Source organism: Malaclemys terrapin, chromosome 9, assembly GCF_027887155.1.
Source record: "Malaclemys terrapin pileata isolate rMalTer1 chromosome 9, rMalTer1.hap1, whole genome shotgun sequence".
Classification (NCBI taxonomy): domain Eukaryota; kingdom Metazoa; phylum Chordata; order Testudines; family Emydidae; genus Malaclemys; species Malaclemys terrapin.
This window is the reverse complement of record NC_071513.1, coordinates 25,859,024-25,886,594: the sequence shown is the minus strand read 5'-3', so window position 1 is coordinate 25,886,594 and position 27,571 is coordinate 25,859,024. Positions and strand designations below refer to the sequence as shown.

Below are 27,571 nucleotides of genomic sequence, written 5' to 3'. Positions count from 1 at the left end.
ACAGACTTCACATTCCCGGCCTCACCTACTCTTCCCCACATCCCTTGTTTCTAAACATTTGAGGAGTTCCAATAATAGTTTCCCCATTGTGCAGACAGGTTGAACCTTCTTTAGAGCTAAGTAATTAAAACCATATTCTCCTCCCAGCCAGTGTCAAACCCTTCACAAAACGCTCCACTAAAAGCTTGGTTTACTATATTCACTTTTGCCAAAGGGAAACCAGAGCTAGCACTTTGCAAGCTTTGAGAAACCATATTGCTCTGAGAAACTCCAATTAAAAGCTTTTTTGCTAAGTTCTTTATTAGATTTTCCAGCACCTGGGGAGAAACCAGTGATCTAATGTAGCTAAGTCTTTTTGTACATTGGTGTGCTTTCACCTGCTGCTCTGAAAGATGAAGGAATTTTGTCTATTGTAAATTACTGAAGCAGTGGCTTCCAGACTGTTGTCTGTGGAACATTTGATGATCTGTGAAAAAATGGCTGGTCACATGGTGCTTGGTCTCCTCCTTGTTTCCAGCTGCTATTATGCAATAAAAAAATGCTGAAAATGCATATATAATTTCCTAATATTACTTGTTCATGTCAGTAATTGTACTTTCCACAGGGAAGTTATGTGATTGACAGTGTGAGTGAAGATGGCCCGTATAATCGCAATGGACGGTGTACATGAGAAACTCTATTAAGATGTGGCCCAACCGTATTAAAGAAACCCCTGCCATGAACAGCAAGGAGGAGGAGGAGAAAGGAAATGTGGGGTGGGGACAGGAGAGAGAGTCCAGCTATGCCATGAACCAGGACCTGTTTAAGACTCCACTGTAGTCTAGTCAGTGCTGCCAATGGATGAGCCAGATGAATGGGGAAGCAATCTTGGGTAAATGTTTGCACGTATTTTTCCTTACAACTTTTAAATGTGAAGATGGCACCCAGCCCACCCCCAAGTTAGCAGGACACTGGTATTGACTTTTCATTGTTTTACTAATACAATTAGAGGCAATGGTACAACAAACAGGTAGAGAAGCTTGGAAGCAGGCATGATGCTGCTAAGGTAGTTTATCTGCAATATCCACCATCTGCCAATAGATCAAAAAGTCATATTTGGTCATAATGTGCTAGGTAGTTTGAGATACGAAACTGGAGACTGGCTGAGGAAAAGACTCCAGCTCCAAAGGTACTATCAGTTCCTTAGGGTATCCAAATTCTTGCAGTATTGATGGGTATCAAAGATGGGGTCAATTGAGAACCTGTGGAGGACAGTTTTGGTACCAATGCAGCTGGTACCGAGCACTTGGCATGGGAATGAGTTGACTCTGATCCCATCTGTACCATACGTCTTTGGTATTGTTGACTTTTATGTTACTGTTACCGAATACTGTTCGGGAATGGGCTTAGAACTCTTCTCAACAGTGTCTCTGATGCTCTGGGTACAGGTACCCGAATTTGGTACCACGTCTGTCATAGATGACTGGCTCCTCTTCACTGTTGCAGTACCAACATCACTCGGAGCCTGCATGGAACTCCCCTTGGGACCTGAGGTCTATGTAGCCTTCTTGTGCTTTGGCAACTTCTTGAGGATGTACTCCTTACCTCATTTTCCTTAGAGGAAGATGTTGTTGAGGACTTCAGTACCATAGATGTACTCGATCCTGCAGTATTCCCATGATCTCTAGCGGTTGCCAGTGACTGAGATTTTGACATGGACGGGGCACTAGTGGTACTGGGAGATCAATGTAGAGGGGCTTCTCTGCCCCTGGATCCAAAGTGGATTGTAAAGCTTACGCCATCTTCCTCTTTTTCTGAGATCTACCCTTGAAGGACACATAGATGTTGCACTTATTGGGGATACAAGTATCACCCAAACAGCGGAAGCACTTGGAATGCCAGTCACTGATTGGAATAGCCTCATGGCAGGAAAGGTACTGGGGAGCCTGGCATTCCTGGGTCAAATAACAAAAAAAAATCTCTAGAAAGGGAAGCTTGTAACAACTATCTAACTTTTTTTTTAATGGATAAAATTTGTTTTCTGTTTTCTTTTTAAGAAAAAGTGAAAAAAAAAAAAAAAAAAAAAGACCAAAGGGAACCTTTTCCAACAACTATAAACTCTATAAGGTAACTAACTATATGCTAACTAACATACATTGCTGAAATATTAGAGAGAACAGGTCTGCGGAGATTCCGTCTCAGGCTGATGGTGGTTGAGAAGGAACTGTGGGCGGTTAGCCCATGCAGACCTATATAGCCTCAGCGCGGGGCATGAGGATGTGTGGGGTGGATGTGTGGAGTGGATGGGCATCGCTACCAAAAATCTCTGATCAAAATTGCAGGCAACCCTGACGTGGAGCACCCACGGGGATACTACTCAAAGAACTCTGGTTCAGTGAAACACACAGTGTATTAATTATAAATGTACAGCAAATACTGCATAATTCCCAAAGTCCCCAAAACTGCAGGGCCAGAGCACAGTCCAACACAACGGATTACTGTGGCTGACCATTAAAATGCTCTTTCAAGGCCTCCTTTAACTGCATAGCTCCACGCATAGCTCTTGTAATGGCCCTTGTGTCTGGCTGCTTACAGTCAGCAAACATAAGAACATAAAATTAAGAACAGAGAAGGGGAACAAAAATGATTAGGGGTATGAAACAGCTTCCATAGAAGGAGCAATTAAAGAGACAGACTATTCAGCTTGGTAAAGAAACGACTGAAGGAGGACATGATAGAGGTCTATAAAATCATGAATGGTATGGAGAAAGTGAGTGTTATTTATCCCTTCACAGAACACATGAACCAGGGGACCAGAGGACATCCAATGAAATTAATAGGCAGCAGGCTTAAAATAAACATAAGGAAGTATTTCTTCGTACAATGCACAGTCAATCTTTGAAACTGATTGCCAGGGGATGTTGTGAAGGCCAAAAGTATAACTGGGTTTAAAAAAAAAAAAAGTATTACATAAGTTCATGGAAGATAGGTCCATCAATGGTTATCAGCCACGATGGTCAGGGCTGCAACCACATGGTATGGGTGTTTCTTAACTTCTGACTGCTAGAAGTTGGGACTAAACGACAGGGGACAGGTCACTCGATAAATTGCCGTGTTCTGTTCATTCCCTCTGAAGCATCTGGCATTGGCCACTATAGGAAGGCAAGATACTGGGCTAGAGGAACCACTGGTCTGACCCAGTATGGTCATTCTTATAATTCAGTCTGCACCTGCTGAGTTGGTAATTGAATCCTTGCTTGGTGCTGTCAAGGTGGCTGGTGTATTGCTTCATCATCCAGGGGAACAAGAGATAGGCAGAGTCCACCAGAATCATTACTGGCATTTTAATATCGCAAGTGGTAATCTGCCCACGTCTACTATGTATATTTACTAGTGAAGAGGAACTCCACTGGTCTGGAGTTTTGTGGATGTGTATGAAGGGGATTTATCACAGCCCTTAAAAGAAGCCCAATGGCAAAGCATTTTATGGAATGTTAAAAATGCCTCTGTGGATCTCAGGCTATGCTTGTTACAAAAATATGCTATTCAAAATGTCACAGAGCTTATGCAAGATGGGGGCCTTGCCCTCTCCACATGCAATGGAACTGTCCAGCAATCAGGCAGCTGCGGAAATAGGTGGACACTAGAGTGAAAATACTGCTTGGCTTCAGCAACCAAACCTCAACTTAAAATTATATCCTAGGTTATATACCTACAATGCTGGGTTTAACTCCACCACAAAGACTGAAGGCCACAATGATTACCAAGTGCATGGTTTTACAAAAATGGAGGAGTAGGCTTGTGCCCAGAATAGAGTACTGGTATTTGGACCTATCTAAGTTAGCAGCAAAAAAAAAAATAGCTTATAGATGAAGAGAACAATTATATGAATTCAAAGAAATTTGGACCTCATTTCTTGATACATTTGGATAAAGAATGCCAAGATAGCTCAAATAATGCCACTTCCACTTGACCTCTATGCTTTTTCTTTCCCTCTTCCCACACCCCATCCCCTCTTCCTTCTTTTTTGCATGTGTCTGTTTTTTGTTAACTCCCATCCTAACATATTATGGCTGTGTAATACTGTCTACACCTCTACCCCGCTATAACGCGACCCAATATAACATGTGTTCGCATATAGCACGGAAGCAATGGGCTCCGGCGGCGCTTTAAAGGATCCGAGGCTCCGGCTGCTGCGGGGAGCCCCGGGCCATTTAAATCACCGCTGGAGCCCTGCCACCGCTACCCCGGGGCTGTGGCAGCGGAGCTCGGCTGGCAATTTAAAGGGCCCGGGCTCCCCGCAGCGGCTGGAGCCCGGAGCTCTTTAAATCACTGCTGGAGCCCTGCTGCTGCTACCCCGGGGCTGCGGCAGCGGGGCTCGCTGGCAATTTAAAGGGCCTGGGGCTCCCCGTGGCCCACCAAGCTCCCCGCTCCTTGGAGTTATTTCCTGTGGCCGCCAGGCTCCCCTCACCTGCTGCCCTCCCTCCCCCCGAGCGCGCCGTGTCCCCGCTCCTCTGCCTATCTCCAGGCGCTTCCCGCCGCCAAGCAGCTGTTTGGCAGCACTTAGCGCTTTCCAGGAGGGAGGTGATTTGAGTTTGAGATCTCTGTTGTATTGTGTTCAGACACAGCAGTGATGGACATGGTATAGAAGCCTATTTAGTTTAGCAGTCTCCAGCATGTGGGCAGAGTGAAAGTCATATTATTCTTTCTATAACCAGTCTTAAGCAACAAAGAGGAAAGATACAGCACTACAAAACTAGATACACTAATGAAGTGCCCTGTTAAGAAGAAGTTCAATATAACTGACTTCTACTGAAAGATACTATAGACCTGTCTATAGCCTCCTAAACTATCACCTATAGAGCTTGATAATGTGGCCGTGCTCATATACATCATGTTAGGTTTTAAATCTTTAGAACCAGGGATGAAACTCTGGGAAAAATGGTAGCTTAGAGCAGTGGTTCTCAACCTTTCCAGACTACTGTACTCCTTTTCAGGAGTTTGATTTGTCTTGCGCACCCCCAAGTTTCACCTCACTTAAAAACTACTTGCTTACAAAATCAGACATAAAAATACAAAGAAGTGTCAAACCACATTACTAAAAAATTGCTTACTTTATCATTTTTACCATATAATTTTAAAATAAATAAACTGGAATATAAATATTGTATGTACATTGCTGTGCATAGTATATAGAGCAGTATAAACAAGTCATTGTCTGCATGAAATTTTAGTTTGTACTGACTTTGCTAGTGCTTTTTATGTAGCCTGTTGTAAAATTAGGCAAATATGTAGATAAGTTTATATATCCCCTGGAAGACCTCTGAGTACCCCCAGGGGTACATGTACCCCTGGTTGAGAACCACTGGCTTAGAGTTGTCAATGCACTGACAAACAGAGCAGGGTTATTTCAGGCTTTTGCTTCTATATTGGGCCCCAGTGTGACCCTGTTGCCCTCTACGTGTTCGATTATATGAATTATAATACACAGCGAAAACCTGAGCCACTCACAAGTCTGGGATTTGGAGCAGTTTAAGATCCAGTGCAAATTATGTGTATAACTGAATCAGAGATAGCAGGTAATGGGCAATACAGTTGAGGTCTGGTAAATTGGCACAGCTAGCCAGAAAGGCTTTGAACAAATGATGTAGAGCAGTGGTCTCCAAACTTTTTTGATCGCGCACCCCTATCAGTAAAATTTTGTTGACCACGCACCCCCTGCCTCCGCAAGCAGAGGGAAAACAAAAGAAAATAAAAAAAAAAAAGGCACTCGGACTCCTGCCCGAACTACCGAAGCAAAAAAAAAAAAAAAAAAAGGAAAAGAAGAAAAGCCACCTGAACTGCCAAAGCAGCGCTCCTCCTGCTGCGCACTCTGAAGGATCCTGCATGCACCCCACTTTGGAGACCATTGATGTAGAGAACAGAAACCAGACACCAATACACACAAGTTATAGCCACAAGAGCAGCTATAACACTGCTTATTTTAGGTCTACACAGGGATAAAAGACCTGCAGCATGGCCCCGGCTGGCCTGAGTCAGCTGACTTGGGCTCGTGGGGATCAGGCAGAGGGGCTCAAAACCACTGTGTAGATGTTTGGGCTCAAGCTGGAGCCCAAGCTCTGGCTCCCTGTGAGGCTGGAGGGTCCCAGAGCTCGGGTTCCAGCCTAAGCCACAGTGCCTACACTGCAAATTTTCCAGCCATGGAACCCAAGCCCTGCAAGCTTGAGACTGCTGACCTTAGCATCCAGGCCCACCCAAATTGGGGCCGGAGCCCCCCAAATCCACAGGCTGGGACTCCCGACCCCGGCTCGATGTCTGTCAGCCCAGCTGCATCACCCTCCTGCTGGCGCTGTGCACACCTGCCCCAGTAGTAGTCCAGTGGGGGGTGTGCCTCGTGGGAACTGGTCTGGGCAGGGCTAGTACTGGAGCAGAAACCAGGGCAGCAGCGCACGGCGCTGACAGGAGGGGGATGCAGTGGGGCTGACAGAGACCAAGCTGGGGTCAGGAGGGGTGGGCAGAGCTCGAGCCCTGGCGGGGACCCCTTCCACCTCATGGTGGCTGCTGAGCTGAAAGGGGGGGTATCCCTCCTGCTCCACTCCTCAGGATACCTGATCCCTCCTGCGCCCCTTCCCGTCACCCCCCATCATTGCCCACCCACCCAAAAGCTAGGGCCAACTCATTTTTCCTGTCCTAGCTATACCACTGAGCCAGGTAATATGCCCATTGAATCTATAGGCTCAACATATGCTCCTCCAGGCTCCAATTCACTAAGGTACGTAAGCAGGTGCCTGAACTTCAACGGGGCTCTTACATTATGCAGATTAACCATGTGCTAAGGTACCCTGCTGAATCAGGACCATAACACTAATTATACTTTGCTAATGATAAAAGTTAAGGACTTTACTGAACAACTGTCTGGCTTCAGAACTTTCACAAGAGTTAAAGATTTGCAGATTATGCTATTTATTTAATTTCATTTCTTCCATAAAGAGACTCTCATGGTAATAGCAAGGCAAGTCCAACAAATTCTAAATAAGAACATAATAAAAATAAAACAAAACTGAGTTTTGATTGGAGAAAGAGAAGAGAAAAAGCTGGCAACACAAACAAAATGATTTCCTCAAAGAGCCCCTCACCTCGTTATCTCCATTCCTCTTTCTTGGGCAAAAAAGGAATAACATGGATAATAAACTGAAGTGCACTGAAGCCAAAAAAGAAAGAAAGGACAAGCAAACTTCATAGGTAAGTTCTTTCCAGAAAACTGGTTTGTCAGAGTCATTAACATTCCAGCAACAGGAGCATTTTATATCATAATTCAGGAATGCTTACGAAAGTAAAACGACATGTCAAATTAATACTGTAGAATTACATTTAAAAGTGACAACACAATATCATTCAAGCTGGATTTCATCCCTCTTAATTATAGTTGCATATGCTTTATTTTCCAACTTTTTGTTATTACAATAAATATATAATTAATTACCACCTTTCAACTGAAGGACATTTTCAGTTATGAACTCTCAAAATTAAGGGTTTTTGACAGTGTACTGATGACAATAAGTGTTAATGACAGCTTATTATAAATTTGAAGAAAAAGACAAGAGTAACATTTTCAAAAGCACCTATGTTTCATTGAGTTTCAGTGGAGGCTAGAGTCTGAAGTAGAACCAGTTGCAAAACTTTTGTCTGAACATTCTTTCATTAGGAAAAAGAAAAATGTCAATGATTTTTTTGTTGTTGCAAAATTGTATCAATTTTGACAAAAATTCCACGGGGGGGGGGAAATCACATCTAAACAAATCATTTTTAAGTGATGGAAAATTTCAAAATTTCATATTAGAATTTCGAAAATTCATTTTGCTTTTTTATTTTTATTACTGTTATTATTTTTACATTATTTTATGAAGTCAGTAGTAATGGTGCATCATATGCACAACTCGTTCCAATTTGGAGTGATAAATTTTGAAGTGTTGACATTTCCCATTAGATGGAAATTCTGAGTTTTGTACAGCTCTACTTCTAAGGCACTTATGAAAATGGGACTTAAGCTCCTAAATGTGATCAACCTGAAGTCTAATCAAATTTTAAAAGTGAGTTAATAGCAGTTTCGGGTACTAAATTTGCCCCGTCAAGTTTCATGAAATACCTACACACACATGGAAATGTACTTGGTTAAACAGGGGAAACATTGTAACTGATCATAAGAAGTGTTGTCAAATACACGAAGTAAACATTGAGAAAACACAGTATTTTCTTTAATTTTTAGTTATAATTTGATTATTAAGGTGACAGTGTCCATTTAAAAGACACACTTACATGTGAATATCGATCACAATTTAGTGCTGTCTGACTGCAGGGATCTCCTTGTTCTCTTGTCAAACAAAGCCCAAGGGCTAACTGGCCAAATCCCAAAGAATCCTGATTTGAACAGCGATATAGTACTGAATTCGCCTCTAAACGGAGGTCATGTACTGGGGGAAATCAATACATCACTCAATAACAACTCTTTTGCACCCTTCTCATCTTTGGGAAAGGGAAGGAGGGAACAAATGAGTTGCACCTACAAGTTATGGTGGGGAAAAGCCAGCACTTTTTCTACAATACTGGAAGTTACCCTAATTCGGCCAGCTGTAAAATGTTAACAATTCACAAGGCACCTACTCTGATTTAAAAACTCCATTGAATATAGTTTATACAAGCTTATTTTTCACTAATGCTTGGCCTAATATTTAGTAAAATCCTCTTCAGATAACAGATTTTAAAGAACATATTGCAACCTCCTTTTTAGTCACTGAACCCCAGTCTCTGTTACAGTGGTGGGGGGAAAGGAGTCACTTTCAGAAACTTGTAAATGCCTCCTTTGACATCCCTGCTTGTCTGCTTATTAAGCAGGTACATGCTTTACTGGATTAGGGTCTTCGTGCTCTGCAGCTTGCTGAATTGAGCCATATATGAAGGGAACTATAGTATTTCTCTGGGGTGGAGAGAGGGAAAGGAAGCCATCTGGGGTCAGCAATGGTAGAACAAGCTGACTGGGACACTGGACAAAGGAATAAATAATAATAATAATTTTACCTCTGACAATGAAGAAAGCTGTGAGAAGAACCCCCCAAAAGTATCTGCTAGCTCCAAACCAAAATTTCACTACAGAATAATTTCAGCTTTGGAAAAAAAAATCCAATGGAAAACTGAAATTATTGCTCCCTGGCTGCTCACCTGACTTCTACCTCCCTTCAGCCTCTCCCCCAGAACTGGGGCTAGAGAGGCAGAGAACTCAGGCACTTCGGAGCTGGGGAGAGGTAGGGTGGCTAACGTACTGAGCATCTCAGCTTTTTGCTTCTCTGGCCCTGGAGCTGGGAGGAGGCTGAACATCCCATATTCTGCTTCTCTGGCTGCTGGGCTGAAAAGCTCTAATCAATTTCACTGTTGAAATTAATAAGAGCTGTTTAGGCTGGCAGCTGGGAAGTCACAAATTCTGTTTGGGTTTCCCTAATACAGAATTTTTCTTGTAATCCTGGCCATAAAAAAAAAAGTTGTGTTTTTTATTTTTGTCCCAATTTGGGACAATTTTTTTTCAAAACCACAAATTTTTTTGTGGAAAGGGCTTTTCATTTTCTGGCCAACTCTAGCAATTTTACATACTAAAGATATTAAAACACAGAATAAGATTTTCACTAACATTATAAAGCTGCCCAACAAATCATTCAGATCCAGGAGAAAGACACTTCACTACAGAAACATGAAAGGGTTCTGAAGAAACAAAAAGGTCAGGTATAGTGCAGACAGCTGCATTGCAAAATTTCCTCCATTGTCCCAGAGAGAAAAAGAGAGGGAGAGACAGAGGTGCATGTCTACACTGTCCTGCAGCCTTCCCATTTTTTATTCTCTGAACTGCATAATCACACACACACACACACACACACACACACACACACACACACACACACACACACACACACTATAGAATTAGCAATGACCATACCAGCTATCACTAAAGAGCCTAGCTATAGCATTCTGAGAAGCAAAGGAAGAGCTGGCAGAGAACATAATTGAAATTAAAAAAATCAGAATGGAATTTGAGTGTTGTGTATCTGTCTCCTCAGACTTTCGAGTCATGAGAGTTTATTTCATGTTATATATATATCACACCATTAGAACTATAAACAGAGTGAAAGTACAAATAACTGTGGTGAGCCAAACACATTTGAAATGGATGGAACCAATTAGCTTCAAAGACGAATGAGGGGAATGAGAACCACATGGGATGTCAATGTTCACAGTCTATATTACAACACGCACATCTGTTCCAAGCACGGCAGAGAGAGATGCTGGGGCTGTGCAAGTGGATCTTTCCACAAACACAAAAATACTTCTGACATGAAAAAAATACATTATTAGCAGCTTTGGGAGCTTCTGAGTCTCTGGGGTTTGCATCTGTTCACCTCCAGCAGGAGAAGTTGGATATTTCAGCTGGTGCAATCATAAGGTCATGAGACTCCTCCCGTACAACATAAGACAGTCCTTTGTCTAAACTTCCATCTTTGCTCAACATTGTTAACTTTTCTGATCTTTCAAAAGTTACAAGAAAATGCTGATATTCTTTCCTTTTACTTGGGATGGGAAGAAAAGGCCCACTGTAGTGTCAGACATTTTTAAAGTTCTGTTCTACTCTGAAAAGTAGCAAGGTACCAGGCTTGAACATTTCACATTATATCTACTAGTCCAAAGATTAATCCTTTTAACCATGGTGAAAGAGCTGTGCTCTCACACCTTTCCAAAGCCCCATTCCGCTGTTTAAAGAACAAAAGCAGCTGTGTACATTTATTGTGTATTGTATCTAACATTTTGTATCAGCTTATTTAAAATACTTAAAATTTAACTTACTCCCAGAGCTGGTTGAATAGCAGGAAAATATATTTGGCAAATATATTATTTGACAATTTTCACTAATATTTATCAGTGACTTATATTTGACTAGTTATAGATCTGGTTGAATACCTTAAAAAAAAGTATTAGTTCTTCCAATCAATCTGTCAAATAAAGGGGTGGGAGGTGTTAAGGTGTTTTGACTTATGTGCATTGACTTTACATCTTTTCACTTTAACTTTGCTGAGTGTCCCTCTGTAGACAATCCCTAAGAGCTGCAGCACAGAACTTTTGGCCCAGAAGGAGAAGGGGGAAGTTAAGTTGGCTTTGTACCTTCCCAGTGAACCTTTGTACCCTCCTAGTCTTGGGCTGCTCTCGGAGCTGGAGATGCCTCAACATAACTTTAGGCAGTCCTAAGGACCTGTCCAAGTTAGGGTAGCCTCCCTGGGCTGCCCTATGGACTGCAGCACTGTCCAGAATCTCCACAGTGTGGTGGCCTGGGCCCTGCCATGCCATCCCTGGGGCATACTCCCTATGCCAGGGCTTGTGAGGGGGTCCTCAGAAGACAGATTTATAGCTGTCTTCCAATACAGTTTGTGCCAAAGGAATTCTCCCCAGCCATTTACAGGGCTTTAGGGCTCTTTTATGCAATTCTAGCACTTTTATCTGGCATAAGAGGGCCACAACAAAGGTGAGGATCTCCCCTTATGTGTATTCAGATCACTTACAATTGTTCCAGATTCTGGCACCCTCACTTTCTCCCCAAACAACCCTACTGAAATCAGCAGAGTAAAGTATTATTCAACATGAGCAAAATGTGAGAAACTGAGGATATTAGTGACTAAAGTTTTTTTTTAAAATCACCTACAAATAGAACAATATAATTGAAAACAAATACAGATATGTGATACATAAAGATTATATGTACATACATGATTTTGTCTCCTTTACAAGGAACTGTAAAGACACAAGACTAGCAGCTGAGGGGAGTTAAGTGGTCAGAACAAGGGATAAAGATGGTGATCTGTGTCTTTAATGCACTTGTGAATATTCTGAATATATTGCTAATTTTAACAACAGAGGGTCCTGTGGCACCTTTAAGACTAACAGAAGTACTGGGAGCATAAGCTTTCGTGGGTAAGAACCTCACTTCTTCAGATGCAAGAAGTGAGGTTCTTACCCACAAAAGCTTATGCTCCCAATACTTCTGTTAGTCTTAAAGGTGCCACAGGACCCCCTGTTGCTTTTTACAGATTCAGACTAACACGGCTACCCCTCTGATACTTGCTAATTTTAGAAATTTATATTCAGGCAAAATCCCTCTCTCACCCCAAAAAGTCCACTGTAACATCTTTAGCACCAGAGCAGAACCTCATAGATATAAGCAGTGGTGTAAGGAAAGCACAGATAGCATTAACACAGAGACTAGATTAAATATACATCTTTCTTATTGGGAACAAAACAAATGAAGTAAGATTCCTCCATCTGGCAAAGGCTCTCTCCAAGCCCAAGAATCTCTTCTTGACTCCCATGTTTGCTTTTTACTTTTCTCTCCTCTTCACCCTTACATCAGATCTACAACACTGTGGTCATCACATCTCACTGGGTGAGCAGAATTTAACACTTATGCTGAAACAGCTAGCTAGGTTTTTATAAAGCATTGGACAGGGCCCCTACTAGCAGGGACAGAGGATTGCAAACTCTGAACATTTCTCTCTTATGCAGAATCATTCTACTTCAGACAGCAAGGTGCAGCTAAGCATTCAGCACATTGATCACTTAAAATAATCACTTCCCCCCTCATTTCATCCCAAAGATGTGCTGCCAAATTCTACCATCCAAGCATTTCCAGACTGCATGATTCTGAAACACCACATGTACTAGTGGACTATGGTGCTGGCCTGTAAGGGGTGAAGTTTGTTACATCCCTGATTTTGATAATAAAATATATATTTTATTTGACTGCCTTTGGGATAATCCATTTACTTTATTTTTAGTTAAATCATCATCTAGTAAGAAAGAGAACTTGGCTGGCAGGTAGTGAAAGTGACCTGAAAATATTTTCAACACAGAAGAATAGTTGACAGTAGCAGAATAGCATATTGGTATTTTAAAGAACCTGATTTTGAACAGCTCTCTGGATCATGAGCTCTTTTAAAGCTAGTACCAGATTTGTTTTGAGGGGAAAAGAGGCAACAAATGGGGTGGGAATGGAGACACAGTGATAGTGAGAAAGAGAACAACAATCAGGAAAAGGCTGCTCTATAATGCAGAAACAAACAAACAAAAAAAATACAGTTACCTTCTCGTAACTGTTGTTCTTCGAGATGTGTTGTTCACGTCCATTCCAATGAGGTGTGAGCGCACTGCATGCACAGTCGTCGGAAAGTTTTTCCCTTAGCATCTCCCGTCGGGTCGACTGTGGAGCCCCCTGGAGTGGCGCCTTCCTGGCGCTCAATATAGGACCCTGCTGACCTGACCCCCCCCCCCCTTCAGTTCCTTCTTGCCGGCAACTCTGACAGAGGGGAAGGAGGGTGGGTATTGGAATGGATCTGAACAACACATCTCGAAGAACAACAGTTACGAGGTGAGCAAATCTTTTTTCTTCTTTGAGTGCTTGTTCACGTCAATTCCAATCAGGTGACTCCCAAGCTCTACCCTGGAGATGGGGTCGGAGTCAAGGAATCGCTGATTGGAGCACCGCTCTGGTGAATGCCTCATCATCTCTGGCATGCTGGGTGATAGCATAGTGAAAGGTAAATGATGCACCGATGGCCAAGTTGCTGCTCTGCAGATCTCCTGTACCGGGACCTGGGCCAGGAAAGCAGCGGATGAGGCTTGTGCCCCTTGTGGAATGTGCCATAATAGCAGGGACTGGGACCTTGGCGAGCTCATAACATGTGTGGATGCAGTCCATGATCCAGGAAGAAATGCGTTGGGTAGAGACCGGGAGTCCTTTCATCTAGTCTGCCACCACCACGAACAGCTGGTTCGACTTCCTGAACAGCGTAGTGCACTTGATATAGAATGCTAGTGCCCGCTGAACATCCAGTGAGCTCAGCCTCTGTTCTTGGGTACTGGCATGAGGCTTAGGATAGAAGACAGGCAGAAAAATGTCTTGGCTGGTGTGGAATTGAGACACTACCTTGGGAAGGCAGGCTGGGTGAGGTCTGAGTTGTACCTTGTCCTTGTGGAAGACCATGTAGGGTGAGTCAGAGATCAGTGCCTTTAACTCAGACACCCTTCTGGCTGATGTGATGGCGACCAGGAAGGCCACCTTCCATCATAAATAAAGGAGGGAGCAAGTTGCCAACGGTTCAAAAGAGGGCCTCATGAGTCTGAAGAGGACCAGGTTAAGGTCCCATGCAGGCACAAGTTGTTGAGTCTGTAGATATAACCTTTCCAGGCCCTTGAGGAAATGCCCTACCATGGAGTTGGCAAATACGGAACGTCCAGACGTTCCCGGATAGAAGGTCAAGATAATGGATGATGCTGTGAGGCCTTGTTGTTTCAAATGCAGGAGGTACTCTATGATGAGTGGTATAGACACATGGAGTGAAGGTGTGTGATGCTGGGTGCACCAGCAAGTGAACCTCTTCCACTAGCTAGATAAGTGGTCCTGGTGGATGGTTTCCTGCTGCTGAGTAGGACCTCCCTTACCGGTCCCGAGCACAGGAGCGCCATCGGGTTTAACCGTGAAGCTTCCAGGCCATGGGATGGAGGGACTGGAGGTCTGGGTGGTGAAGGCGACAGTGGTCTTGTGTGATCAGATCGGGTTAGAGTGGTAACAGGATCAGGGTGTTCACTGACAGCTCCAGAAGCGTGGCGTACCAATGTTGGCGGGGCCACGTTGGGGCCAACAGGATTACCTTCGCCTTGTCTCTGCGGATCTTGAGCAGCACCTTATGCACAAGTGGGACCGATGGAAAGGCATACATGAGGCGGTCTCCCCAGGGTAGCAGGAATACGTTCGAGATCGAACTCGGGCTGTGTTTCTGGAAGGAGCAGAACGTTGGGCACTTTCTGTTGCTCCGGGTGGCAAGCAGATCGACCTGGGGAAACCCCTATGTTTGGAAGATGGAATGTATGACATCTGGATGGATGGGCCACTTGTGATTGCAGAATGATCTGCTGAGGTGGTCCACTACTTCATTCTGTACGCCTGGGAGATAGGACTCCTCCAGGTGAATGGAGTGGGGTATGCAGAACTCCCATAGCTGGAGGGCTTCCCCACATAGGAGAGAGAAATGGGCTCCACTCTGTTTGTTGATGTAAAACATGGCAGTGGTGTTGTCCATCAACACTGCCACACTCTGACCTTGCAGTCAGGATTGGAAAGTTTGGCATGCCAGTCGCACTGCTCTGAGCTCCCGGATATTAATATGGAGTGAGAGCTCATCCTGTGACCATAGGCCCTGTGTTTGGAGATCTCCCAGATGTACCCCCCAACCCAGCGCTGACGTTTCTGTTACCAGGGACAAGGCGGGCTGTGGGCTGTTGAAGGGAACTCCTGCGCACGCTGCCCGAGGGTCGAGCCACCAATGGAGGGACTCGAGTACTTGCTCTGACACGGTCACCACTGTGTACAGGCTGTCGCGCCCCAGGCAATAGGCCAAAGTGAGCCATGCTTGGAGTGGTTTGAGCCTCAGTCTGGCATGCCGGACCACGTAAGTGCGGGCTGCCATGTGGCCGAGAAGACTCAGACATCCCCTTGCTGTAGTGGTCAGGTACTGTCTGAGGTTTTGAATAATGTCTGTTATGGCTTGGAATCGGGTTTCTGGCAGAAACGCACTTGCCTGTACCAAGTCCAGCACCACCCCGTTGAATTCTATTCTTTGGGTTGGTGATAAGCTTGACTTGTTCACGTTGAGAAGGAGTCCCAGTCTCTCAAAAGTGGATCTGACTAATCGGACTTGAGGCTCTACCTGCTACCGTAGTAGCCAGTCCTCGAGGTAGGGATATACCTGCACCTGCCTTCTCTGGAAGAAGGGTGCTACCACCAATGTGCACTTGGTGAACACTTGGGGGGCCGTCGATAGACCAAACGGGAGGACCATGAACTGATAATGTTTGTGGTCGACCACAAACTGTAGGAATCGTCTGTGCGCAGGCCAAATTACTATGTGAAATTACGAGTCTTCATGTCGAGGGTGGCGTACCAGTCTCCTGGATACAGGGAAGGGATGATTGTGCTCAGGAAGACCATGCAGAATTTCAACTTCAGCATGAACTGGTTGAATCCTCACAGGTCTAAAATAGGTCTGAGACCCCCACCCTTTGCCTTGGGGATTAGGAAATAACGGGAGTAGAATCCCTTGCCCCTTAGCTCCTGAGGAACCTTCTCCGCTGCCCCTATGGCAAGGAGCGACTGCACCTTCTGGATAAGGAGTTGCTCGTGAGAAGGGTCCCTGAAGAGGGATGGGGAAGAAAGATGGGGGTGGGGTGCAGAGGAGCAGAATTGGAGAGAATATCCCACTTCTACCGTGTGAAGAACCCAGCAGCCCGATGTTATATGGGACCACACACGGTAGAAGTGGGATAGCCGATTCGTAAAGCAAGGGGAAGGATCCGGTGTCGTAGTGGGTACTCTGTCCTTGGGCGTACCTTCAAAAGGCCTGCTTTGAGCCCAACGATGGTTTGGTTGGGCCCTGGCCCTGTCCTGACGGGGGACAGGAAGGTTTGCGCCTGCCATTCCTACCCCTCCATCTGTAGAAGTCCTGTCTGGGTTGAGGAAGGTAGGAGCACTGCTGTTGAGGCCGCGGTTTAAAATGTTTACGTTGGGTTGCTGGGGTGTGCATACCTAACAATTTCATGGTCTCCCGGGAGTCCTTCAGGCTGTGCAGCTTGGAGTTCGTCTGCTCTGAGAATAACCCTGCACCTTAAAACGGCAGATCCTGCAGGGTTTGCTGCACTTGATGGTGGGGGGCGGGGGAGGGGAAGAGCAGCCCAGACACCTGCAATGATGAACCCCTTCTCATGGCTAACCCCGATGAGAGGGTGCAGGTAGCAGAGTCCACCGCATCTAAAGAGGCTTGTAGGGAGGTTCGTGCCACTGCCTTCCCTTTGTCAATAATGACCATGAATTTGGCCCTGGAGTCTGATGGGATTAGCTCCTTAAACTTGGAGGCCCACGAGTTGAAGTTGTATCTACTGAGGATAGCTTGTTGGTTAGCGATCCTCAGCTGCAGGCCCCCTGTTGAGTAGACCTTTCTACTGCAAAGGTCTAATCTTTTAGACTCCTTGGACTTTGAAGCCAGCCTCTGCTGTCCCTGTCTCTCTCCTTCTTGTTGACTGCTGTCTCTACGAGGGAGTAGGGCTGCAGGTGTGAGAACAAGTACTCATACCCTTTATATGGGACAAAGTACTTGTGCTCTACACCCCTCACCGTAGGCAGGATCGATGCTGGGGTTTGCCACAGCGTTTTGATTTTGCTCTGTATAGTTTTTATTGGGGCAGAGCTACCTTGGAGGGACCTTCTGGCGTTAGGATATTGACTATGGGGTCCTCTGGCTCAATAACTTCTTCCTTCTGTAATCCCATGTTTCGGGCGATTCTGTGCAGTAGGTCCTGGTGTGCACGGTAATCTATCGGAGGAGGACCCGAGGCCGAAGCCCCTGCAACCGCCTTGTCCAGGGACAAAGATGAGGAGGCTAGAGAAGGTACAGTGTCCTCCTGACCTTCCAGCTCTCTAGTGTCCTCCTGGTCGGTGCCTGGGGCCTCTGTGCTGACCGTTGTTGCAGAAGCAGTGGTCTGGCCAGCTGTCGGGGCTGTTGCCATGGTTGTTTTGGTGGTGATCTGGACGGGCTGTGAACCCTGTCCTGTCGTCGTTTCTGATTCCTGGGCGATCTTTGGTTGGCTGGGGTGCTCGGGTTTCAGAGACCACCGACTGAGAGGCCCTGGAAAATGAGCTCTGGGCCTGGTGATAAGTCCAGGGAGTCCAAAAGGGCCACTGAAGCTGCGGTTGCCAATGCGGAGGCCATGCTGCCGGTGACTCACTTCTGCACCTATCCAATCTACGCCTGCTATGGTGGGAATAAAATGAGTCCCCATCCGAGTCAGATGACACTGATCTGGACTGTGATGACCACAGCGACGCCAACCGGTACTGCACCAAGGACCGGGTGCCAACGTACCTGCGTCGGGGACCGATGCCAATGTGCCTGCACCGGAGACCGGTGCCTGGAGATTGGTGCGGTTCCGCCGGTGCCGGAGATCAAGATTGTTGTCTCGTTGGTCCTGGGGAACCGCACACAGGGTCCGGAGCTGGAGATCGGTGCCTCGGTGATGCTGAACCAGAGCGGTGCCGAGGTCAGTGGTGTCGGACCGGAGAAGGTGATTGCTGCATCATGGCTGGCTTGCCTCTAGATGGCGCTGGATGCAGCGGCACTGGAGGCTTGTCTCTGATAGCCAGAGCTTGAGGGGCCGTCATTGCTATTAAATCCCTGGTGGCTTCAAGTGGCACTGCCTGTCCGAGTCATTGCTGGGTGCCAGACTCGACAGTCCCCTCTGGGGAACCGAAGTCAGTGGCGCCAACTTCTGCTCCTTGGGGGCCGAGTGCTCCTTCGAGGGACGCACTGCTGTTGCGCCTGGCGGTTGGGTTGCTGTCAGCACTGGGGAACGGCCCCTATCAGTTTTCTTGTGCCGCTTGTGCAGCACCAGCAAATGAGAGTGGTGTCGCGTGTGCACTGCTTGTACTGCTGGGGAGCGTTGGTGCCGAGGGTCTCTTGGAATAGAGACCAGAGTGCTCTGCACCAATGCACTTGGTGCCTGATCCTGGCACTCCGTGGTGGGCTGAGAGCGGACTCCTTCAGAAGTTGTTTCAGATGGAAATCCTGCTCTTTCTTCATCCGAGGGCGGAAAGGTCTGCAGATTTTGCACCTGTCTGGTTGGTGGTCTTCCCTCAGACACTTCAAAAGACGTGTTGTGGGGGTTACCAGTTGGCATGGGCTTACTGCAAGTCCTGCAAGGTTTAAACCCTTGGCCTCGAGGCATGCCCTGGAGCCGAGGGGAAGGTAAGGGATAGGGGAGGACACTGTTCCCGAACCTTAACTACTATATACACGAAACCTAGACTAACTGAAACCTAGACTAAAACTACAAACTAGAGAAGAAAGCTAAGGAAAGCACTTGCAAGGCAAGTGAACTCAGTTCCAATGGCCATCACAGGCGGTAAGAAGGAACTGAAGGGGGGTCAGGTCAGGTCAGCAGAGTCATATATTGAGCGCCATGAAGGCGCCACTCGAGGGGGCTCCACAGCCGACTCGACGGGAGCTGCTAAGGGAAAAACTTTCCGACAACCAGGCATGCGGCGCACGCACACCTGATTGGAATTAACGTGAACAAGCATTCGAAGAAGAACTCCAGCTTCCATGGACAGGTAGGGATCTGTGGCAATGGAAAACACTGCATCTACAATTTACAAAGCAATCTACAACCAAGAGGCCTTCCTTCAAGCAGAAATATTATAGCCATAGGTCTTAGCAATAAGTTAATTGAGATCAGGGTGGATAAAAATCTATGATTTAAAAAAAAATAATATGAAAAAAATATATTTTTTTATTCAAATCAGATTTTTTGATAAAATGCTTTTTGAGGAAAAAAGCTATCTAAATATAGTTTTAATTAGGATACATTATAGCTCAAAGATATCTCATCATGGAATAGGGATTATAAATTCTAATTCTATAGTATGAGATCATATATTCATGTAATGTTTAAGAAAAGTTTTGTAAACGAGTTCCAATAGTTCATGGATTAGGGACCCAATTCTATGCAGTTCCAGGGGCTTCTGTATAGATTATTTAGGTTAATCTTTCTATCTACTGTGACAAAGTTCCTCCTCTACCTTGGTGGGTCCTGCGCTTATTGGCGAATTTGCTCGCTTCACAGATTCACCCTGTGGGTCAGGATACAGTCCAGAGACCTTCCCCTCTGCTAGAAGCTATAGTCCAGGTCAATTCCTCCTGTGTTTGATCAGGAGTTGGGAGGTATGGGGGGAAACCCAGGCCCATCCTCTACTCCAGGTTCCAGCCCAGGGCCCTGTGGACTGCAGCTGTTTAGAGTGCCTCCTGGTACAGTTGCACGACACCTACAACTCCCTGGGCTACTTCCCCATGGCCTCCTCCCAACACCTTCTTTGTCCTCACCACCGGACCTTCCTCCTGATGTCTGATAACGCTTGTACTTCTCAGTCCTCCAGCAGTACGCCTACTCACTCTCAGCTTCTTGCACACCTCTTGCTCCCAGTTCCTCACACACACTTCCTCTCCTCTGGCTCCCCTGGCTTGACTGGAGTGAGCCCTTTTATAGCATCAGAGGGGCCTTAATTAGAGTCAGGTGCTTAACTGCCTCACCTGACTCTTAGCACGTTAATTGGAGTCAGGTGGTCTATTAGCCTGGAGCAGCCCCTGCTCTTGTCACTCAGGGAACAGAAAACTACTTATCCAGTGGCCAGTATATCTCCCTTCTGCTACTCTGCTGTTCCCAACTGGTCTGGGTCTATCACACTACCCAATGGGACTCAGTGCTCTGTCTAGAAGATACATCAGAGATGCTTAGTTTTGTAGTTCTCAAACTGTGGATTTGTGTCTCCAGAGATAACATGCTTGTTAACAGCAAAAATGTTTTTAAATAAATAAAAATATAGAGGTGAGAAATAACAGACCTCAAATCTATTGTCTCTCTGCAAATCTGTGTACACAGAGTCAATCAATCCCTTACTTCTCTCTAAAAGCGCAAAGTTTCAAAAAGTTCAATGAATAGAAGATTGTTGGGGGCGGAATAGATCTGGACAAGGAGAAGAAGTCTGGAGATAAATGTGAGAAGGGAGGGACAGGCAGTAGAAACAAAAGTGAAACTGTTTGAGCAGCATATTCCAGAAGTCTTGAGGTCTGAGTGTAGCCTTCATTGATTTGAGATCTACCATACCAGTCTCTCACTAGAAGGGAAAACCTATAATGGCAGCAGTGAGTTTTAAATCACTTAAAAAATGTATAGTGTGTACCTTCTAAAAATGAAACCTACATCTATCTGTGAGTTGTGAAGAATATGCATTAAGGTTATAACAACCAAGAAGAATGCACTTTTATGTAGAAATGCATGATTAAATCGAGTCTTCCTGGCTGGTGATTTAAATCAAATCTACCCTGGTTGAGATGCATGAACTTCATTTAACTTAAAGAGAATGCAGCACCTGTGATACAGAAAGTAGCAGAGGGGATGAGTGTAGCATATTATCCTACTTCAGAGAACAGGTTCTAGCCCCTACGCTCTGCTGGATAAATTCCAAGGTCTATAGAAGAAAAAAAAAAAAAAAAGGTGGTGATGCAACTCAAAAATATTATAGTTGGCATCTCTTATAAAGATTAATAGACTTCACATTTTTTCCTCTGATTTTACTTTCTGCACACTACATTCGCCATGATTGACTATGTATAGCTTCAAAATCTGTAACCAAAAAAACTTCTTTAAGACACATAAAAATATAGGTGGGACATCTTTTAAAAACACCTATGCTCATTTAATTAATAAAGGTGGGGTTTGCTGAAAAATAATTCCAATTCCACCAAATCAGGTCAGTTTCTTAGTTTGATGTGAGCAGAACTCTTGGAAATATGCCTATTTTAAGTAAGTCCTACAAAAGGTAGATTATATTACATATCTGTCAAAAGAGGTGTGATTAACGAAGTGAGCTGCCTCCTTGGGTAGAGTTCCAAATTGTGAAGATTAGAACAGAGTGGATCATCTTAAAGCATACTCTGATAGCATCAACATTCAATTTAGAACTGAGCTTTCTTTCTTTGGATAAATTTTACTGGGCGACTGGGAGGTTTTAGACACTACACAGAAGCAAGTACACAAGTTAGTCATGTGTGTGCGCGCACACACACACACACACACACGTACAGCCACCATATGAATTGTTTTATATAAGACAGATATCATGAAGAAAAAAAAAGAATAAAAAGCCCACTGATGCATCTTTAAAAATTAGTTTAATCTAATATCAAATCCAAATGACTAAAGCACACTAATAATAATTTTAGCTCTTTGTAGTGACTATACAACCTGAAATCTGAACTTCCTGAGTTCGTAATATTTGTTCCAGGGATAATTACAACATTCCTGCAATGAGTACTATTAAATTACAGGTATGTATTCTCAATTTTAACTCCGTATAAACACAGTTTTTGTTTGGGAAGATATATTACAAGCCCAGAAAATATAATATGGATGTACATAATGAAAATCTTATATAGACCTAAAGGATGGTGAGATTAGGCTCTCTCCAAATTATCATCCCCATTATACAGAGAAGTTAAGCGAAGACCAAGTTTACAGAGCTAGCCAGTGTAAGAAGCAAGGCTTCTTATCTAATCTAACACCACCTAGTGCCTCCCAGATACGGTTGCCAACTTTCTACTTTCACAAAACCGAACACCCTTGCCCCGCCCCTTACCCCCCCTTCCCTTCTGAGACCCCGCCCCCACTCACTCCATCCCCCCTCCCTCTCCCCAACCCTCACTCACTTGTTCATTTTCACCAGGCAGGGGCAGGGGGTCAGAATGCTGTGTGTGTGTGTGTGTGTGTGTGTGTGTGTGTGTGTGTGTGAGGGCTCCAGCTGGGGGTGCAGGCTCTGGGGTGGGTTGAGGATGAGGGGTTTGGAGTGCAGGAGGGTGATCTGGGCTGGGATCAAGGGGTTTGGAGGCAGGGCTGAGGCAGAGGGCTGGGGTGTGGGAGGGGATGAGGGCTCCAGCTGGGGGTGTGGGCTCTGGGGTGGGGCTGCGGATGAGGGATTTGGGGTGCAGGAGGGGGCTCCAGGCTGGGGCTGAGGGGTTCAGAGGGCAGGAGGGGGATCAGGGCTGGGGCAGGGGGTTGGGGCATGGGAGGTGGTCAGGGGTGCAAGTTCTGGGCAGCATGGACCTCAGGCAGCTCCCGGAAGCAGCGGCATGTCCACCCTCCAGCTCCTATGCGGAGGCATGGCCAGGCAGCTCGGTGTGCTGCCCCGTCCCCACAGCTCCCATTGGCCGCAGTTCCTGGACAACGGAAGCTGCGGAGCTGGTGCTTGGGGCGGGGGCAGCATGCAGAGCCCCCTGGCTGCCCCTACATATAAGAGCCAGAGGGGGGACATGCCATGGCTTCCGGGAGCAGCAGGGAACCACAGCAGGCAGGCAGCCTGCCTTAGCCCCGCTGCGCCACCAACCAGACTTTCAATGGCCCAGTCAGCAGTGCTGACCGGAGCCACCAGGATCTCTTTTCGACCAGGCATTCTGGTTGAAAACCAGACACCTGGCAACCCTACTCCCAGACTAGTCACTTAACCTGTCTCTCTTTTTACCCATGTATAAAATGGGTGAGATATTTATCGTGGGTGAAATCCAAAAAACATACAAGATGTCTATAACCACTTGGGAGAAGCTTTGTTGTCATTTTGCAGGTAAAGACAGAAATGAGTTTTAAGTGACTTGTCTGGGAACTACCGTCAGAGATCTGATCTGATCAAGCTCCCACTGCTGGATGCTGTGAGGGGATCTAAATGCTGAATCCCCCATGCCTTTAGCTTTCTGGGGCTGAGTAGAGTTTAGGAACTGGGTTAGGGCCTGTAGGCACACACTCCAAGTGCAGATCCTCTTGGCAATGGGACCCTGTGGCCCAAATGCCCAGGCCCTGAAAGTAGTATAATCTCCCTCAAGCCTCCCCAGCACCTCTTGCACATTCCCCAGAAACCCATCAATGGTATGAGCCTTCCGGTGTATGGTTTACCTCATCCGGGGTATTTGACAGTGAAAGCCAACAGACAGAGGGGACATACTTTGCATAGGATTCTAAAACACCATTACTTTTCATTTATTATGATAAGAAACACACAGATCTGTACAAAACAACACACACCTATATGCATTTCTCTGCCTCAGGTTCCTTACCACTCTTGGGAGTTTTTGGGCTTGAGCAGAGTGCTCCAGGGTGTCCTCTTCTTGCAGCTCATGACTTCTCTTCAGAATCACTGAGCCTGTCCAGCTCAGCTAGCTTGCTCTGACCTTGTCTGGTCCTTCAGTTAAGCCAGACCCCTCTCCTATCAAAACATGCCTGTCTCTTCCTCTCTACTGCCCAAACCTTGTCTGTCCCTGTGGGCTTCTCGAGTTTTTATATCTCCATACCAACACCTAGGCTCTTTGTTCTCATGGCTGGGATTTTCCACTATCCCCTCCTTGCAGAGGAGATGGAAGGACTAGCTTCTCCCAGCCTCAGCCAACCTCCATAACATGCTCATTTTTTGGTCAGAAAACAGTTGGTAAGGTTAACGAATCTCCATTGTCTCGGCTCTGAGAGAGACTTGCTGTATCCCTGTCAGCAAATGGTGAATTCAACATTTACTAAGGGTATGTTTATGCTGCAACTCGAAGTGATCCTCCCAGCACAGGCAGACAAACTCATGCTATAGGTGCTTCAGCTAGCATGCTAAAAAGTAGCAGCATGGATGTTAAGATTCAGGCTGGAGCTCAGGTTCTCAAACCTACCTGACCTCCTAGGCTTGAGAAGGAGAAGTAACGTATCTGGTACAGTAACTTGAGTTCTTTGAGATGTCCCCCCTATGGGTGCTCCATATCAGGGTATGTAAACACCCATGCGTTCTTGGTTGGAGATTTTTGTCAGCAGTGTCCACGAGTTCACGCCTGCACCCTAGATACACTTGTGCTCTGTCACCACTCCAGTGCCCTGTCACCACATCTTTTCAACCACGTTAAGTCCCAAGAAGAAGACTCCAAAGCAGAGGGGAAGGCGGGGAGGTAGTGGAGCACTCACAGAGACAAACATCTCAAAGAACTCTAGTTACTGTACAAGGTACACATCTCCTTCTTTGAGTAATGTCCCTATGGCGGCTCCACATCAGGAGACTCCCAAGTAATACCTCCATCATGGAGGAGAATGCCAAGGAAGTAGATACAGTACGGATTGTAGGACAGAGGCACCGCAAGCCATGTCAGTCCTAGAGACAGGCATGAGAACATAATGCTTTAAAATCCTAGGCAGATTTTAAATTTAGAGGGAATATAGGTTTCTCCCAAGCAGCGCAGGCAGCTTGAATGTCGGTCACTGTGCGGAAAGGACCCGTGGCAGGCCTGGCAAGGTTTGGAAGCCTGGCATCTTGGGCATAACCTGTACTCAAGGCTGTGGATGAGGGCTGGCTCAGGTAACAGACACCTCAACATTCCATCTCAAGCTGCTGGCGGTTGAGAAGGAACTGGAGTGGTGGTGGGAATGCTCCTCTCTATATACTCTTTTATTGTGGCACAAAGGTGTCTAGGGTGCTGGAACGGACCTGGTGACACCGCTGACAAAAATTTCTGATCATTAGTGAACGGATGCGCACATATTCAGATGTGGAGCACCCAAAGGGACATGACTTGAAGAGAAACCAGAGCTTCAGCCTGAGCCGGAACATCCGCACTATTTTTAGCACTCTAGCTCAAGCCCCTTTACTGTGACTCTATCTACCGAAGCTGGATGGCTCACTCCCAGCTGCAGTGTAGACATACCTACAGAGACATTTCATGATACAACCATTGCATATCATCCACATGAATTCATAAGTTGTACACAGTGTAGCTGTAGCCGTATTGGTCCCATGATATTAGACAGACAAGGTAGATGAGGTAATATCTTTTATTGGACCTATTTCTGTAGACCTGAAGAGGAGCACTGTGTGGCTTGAAAGCTTGTCTCTCTCACCAACAGAAGTTGGTCCAATAAAAGATATTACCTCACCCACCTTGTATGTTTAAGGTGTACACAGACAGATTCCCAAAATTGTCACAGGAAGGTCTTGAAAATTATCCCATATCCTCTACAAGGGTTTGTGTACTTTTATGTGAAGTATCAGATGCTGGCTATTGTTGAAGGCAGGATACCTGATTAAATTATCATTGGTCTCCTCTGCTATAGAAATTCCTGTGTTCCTAAATACTTACCAAACACCTACTAAGTGAAGGTTGTATAAAAAGATGAGGCCCCGAGATATCAGTCTGGTTGGACCTCAGTTCTCACCAGCAACTTCTAGAAAAGGGGAAGATTCTGGAATTCTTACCAGAATGCTGTCCCTGTATGCTGCTTGGGAGTTCCATTACTATGGAGCACATAAAGGCCCCAACAAAGATAAGGGACCCACTATGCTATACAAACACATAATGACCTCTGTGACAAACTGCTTACAATCTACACAGACCAGACAGGTAAAAGATGGGAGGTGAAACAGAGACAAAGAGAGTGAAGTGACATGGCCACGGTCACACAGTAAATCAGTGGCAGAACCAAGCTCTCTTGACTTTCAGTCCAGTCTCCTATTCACTAGACCATGCTACCTCCATCTTTCATACCAGCCTCTGACTACCAGGTGCCTGATAAATCTGAAGCACACAGTCACGGATCCAGTGGCACCTCCTGCTGGCCGTCCTGGGGATTAGCTCTGCCAGTTGGTGACTCTCCTGTCGTCATCTCACCCTGAAGACTCACCTCACTCCAGGAACTGCAGTGTCCTCTGCATGACTTGGCCCTCCGGCCAGGTTATCATCCCTGTTTCCCCCTTCCGGGGTTACTCCAAAGTTTTTCTATGCAAACAGTCCCAGGCAGCCTTCTCCTGGGTTGCCCTGATCATGCTATTTCCACATTGGCCAGTAGTCGAACCCAGGCCCACGCTCTACTTCGGGTTCCAGTCCAGGGACTCTCAGGTCAGTAGTTCTGGGCTCTACCCTCTCAGCCCTCACTGCACCTTCTCCAGACTGCTTCCTATTCTTCCTGCCCCCCAGAGTACCAACTCCCTCCTTCCTCTTCCCAGGGAGTGCCTGCTGCCTGCTTTCCTGTAGCCTTTGCCAGATCCCACCTGTTCTTAGCTCCTGGGCTCTATAGACCCTGCTTATCCTGCACAGTTGAGCCTGCTCACCATCAATTCCCTGCTCCCTGGCTCTCCTTCCAGGTGCAGCCTGTGGAGTTAATTGGCCTGCCTGGTCACCTTAACCCCTTTCAGTCCTGTGTGGGGTGGACATCCCATCACAACCACAAATTCTTGCTAACAGGGAGGAGTTTCCTCTTTCTTTCTTGACCCTTTATCACATCTTCCTTCTGGGGTGTATCGTTTCTGCTGTTTGACTCTTCTCCCGTCTTCCTGGTTGCTGCCAGGGGGAGGGGTAGTCGGGTGGTGGGAATAGGAAGAGGTGATTTCCACCACTCCTTTTTTCCTGTGTGTTTTCCCACAAAAAAACCCAAACAAACAAAAAAAACCCACCCCAAACCAAAAACAAACAAAAAAACAAACAACCCCCCCTTCTTAGAGCTTTCTAAAGCCCTAACAGAGTGCAATTGACATCATTATTGTCAATTTTTACTGTTGCTATAAGGATTCTGAATGACAGCTGAGAAACTGATCAGCCTAGTCAATTTTCATAGATTTCTACTGCTAGAAGGAACCACTATAATCATCTAGTCCGACCTTCTGCACAACACAGGCCAAAGAACCTCACCCAGCAATCTCTACATCAAGCCCATAATTTCTGTTTGAGTTAGAGCATGTCTTTTAAAAAGACATCCAGTCTCAATTTAAAGATTTCAAGTAATAGAGAATCCACCATACCCCTAGATAAGTGTTCCAATGACCAAATATTAACATATCAATTTTGGTCAGGTCTCTCAGTCTCCGTTCCTCCATTTATAAAATGGGGGTAATGATATTTGC

General features: G+C 45.8%; 1 protein-coding gene across 6 annotated transcripts in view; it reads right to left on the bottom strand.

The window, feature by feature from the left end:
- Nucleotides 1-27,571, bottom strand: part of EDA (ectodysplasin A) — a 191,469-nt gene that overhangs the window by 23,041 nt on the left and 140,857 nt on the right. The window lies entirely within an intron of this gene.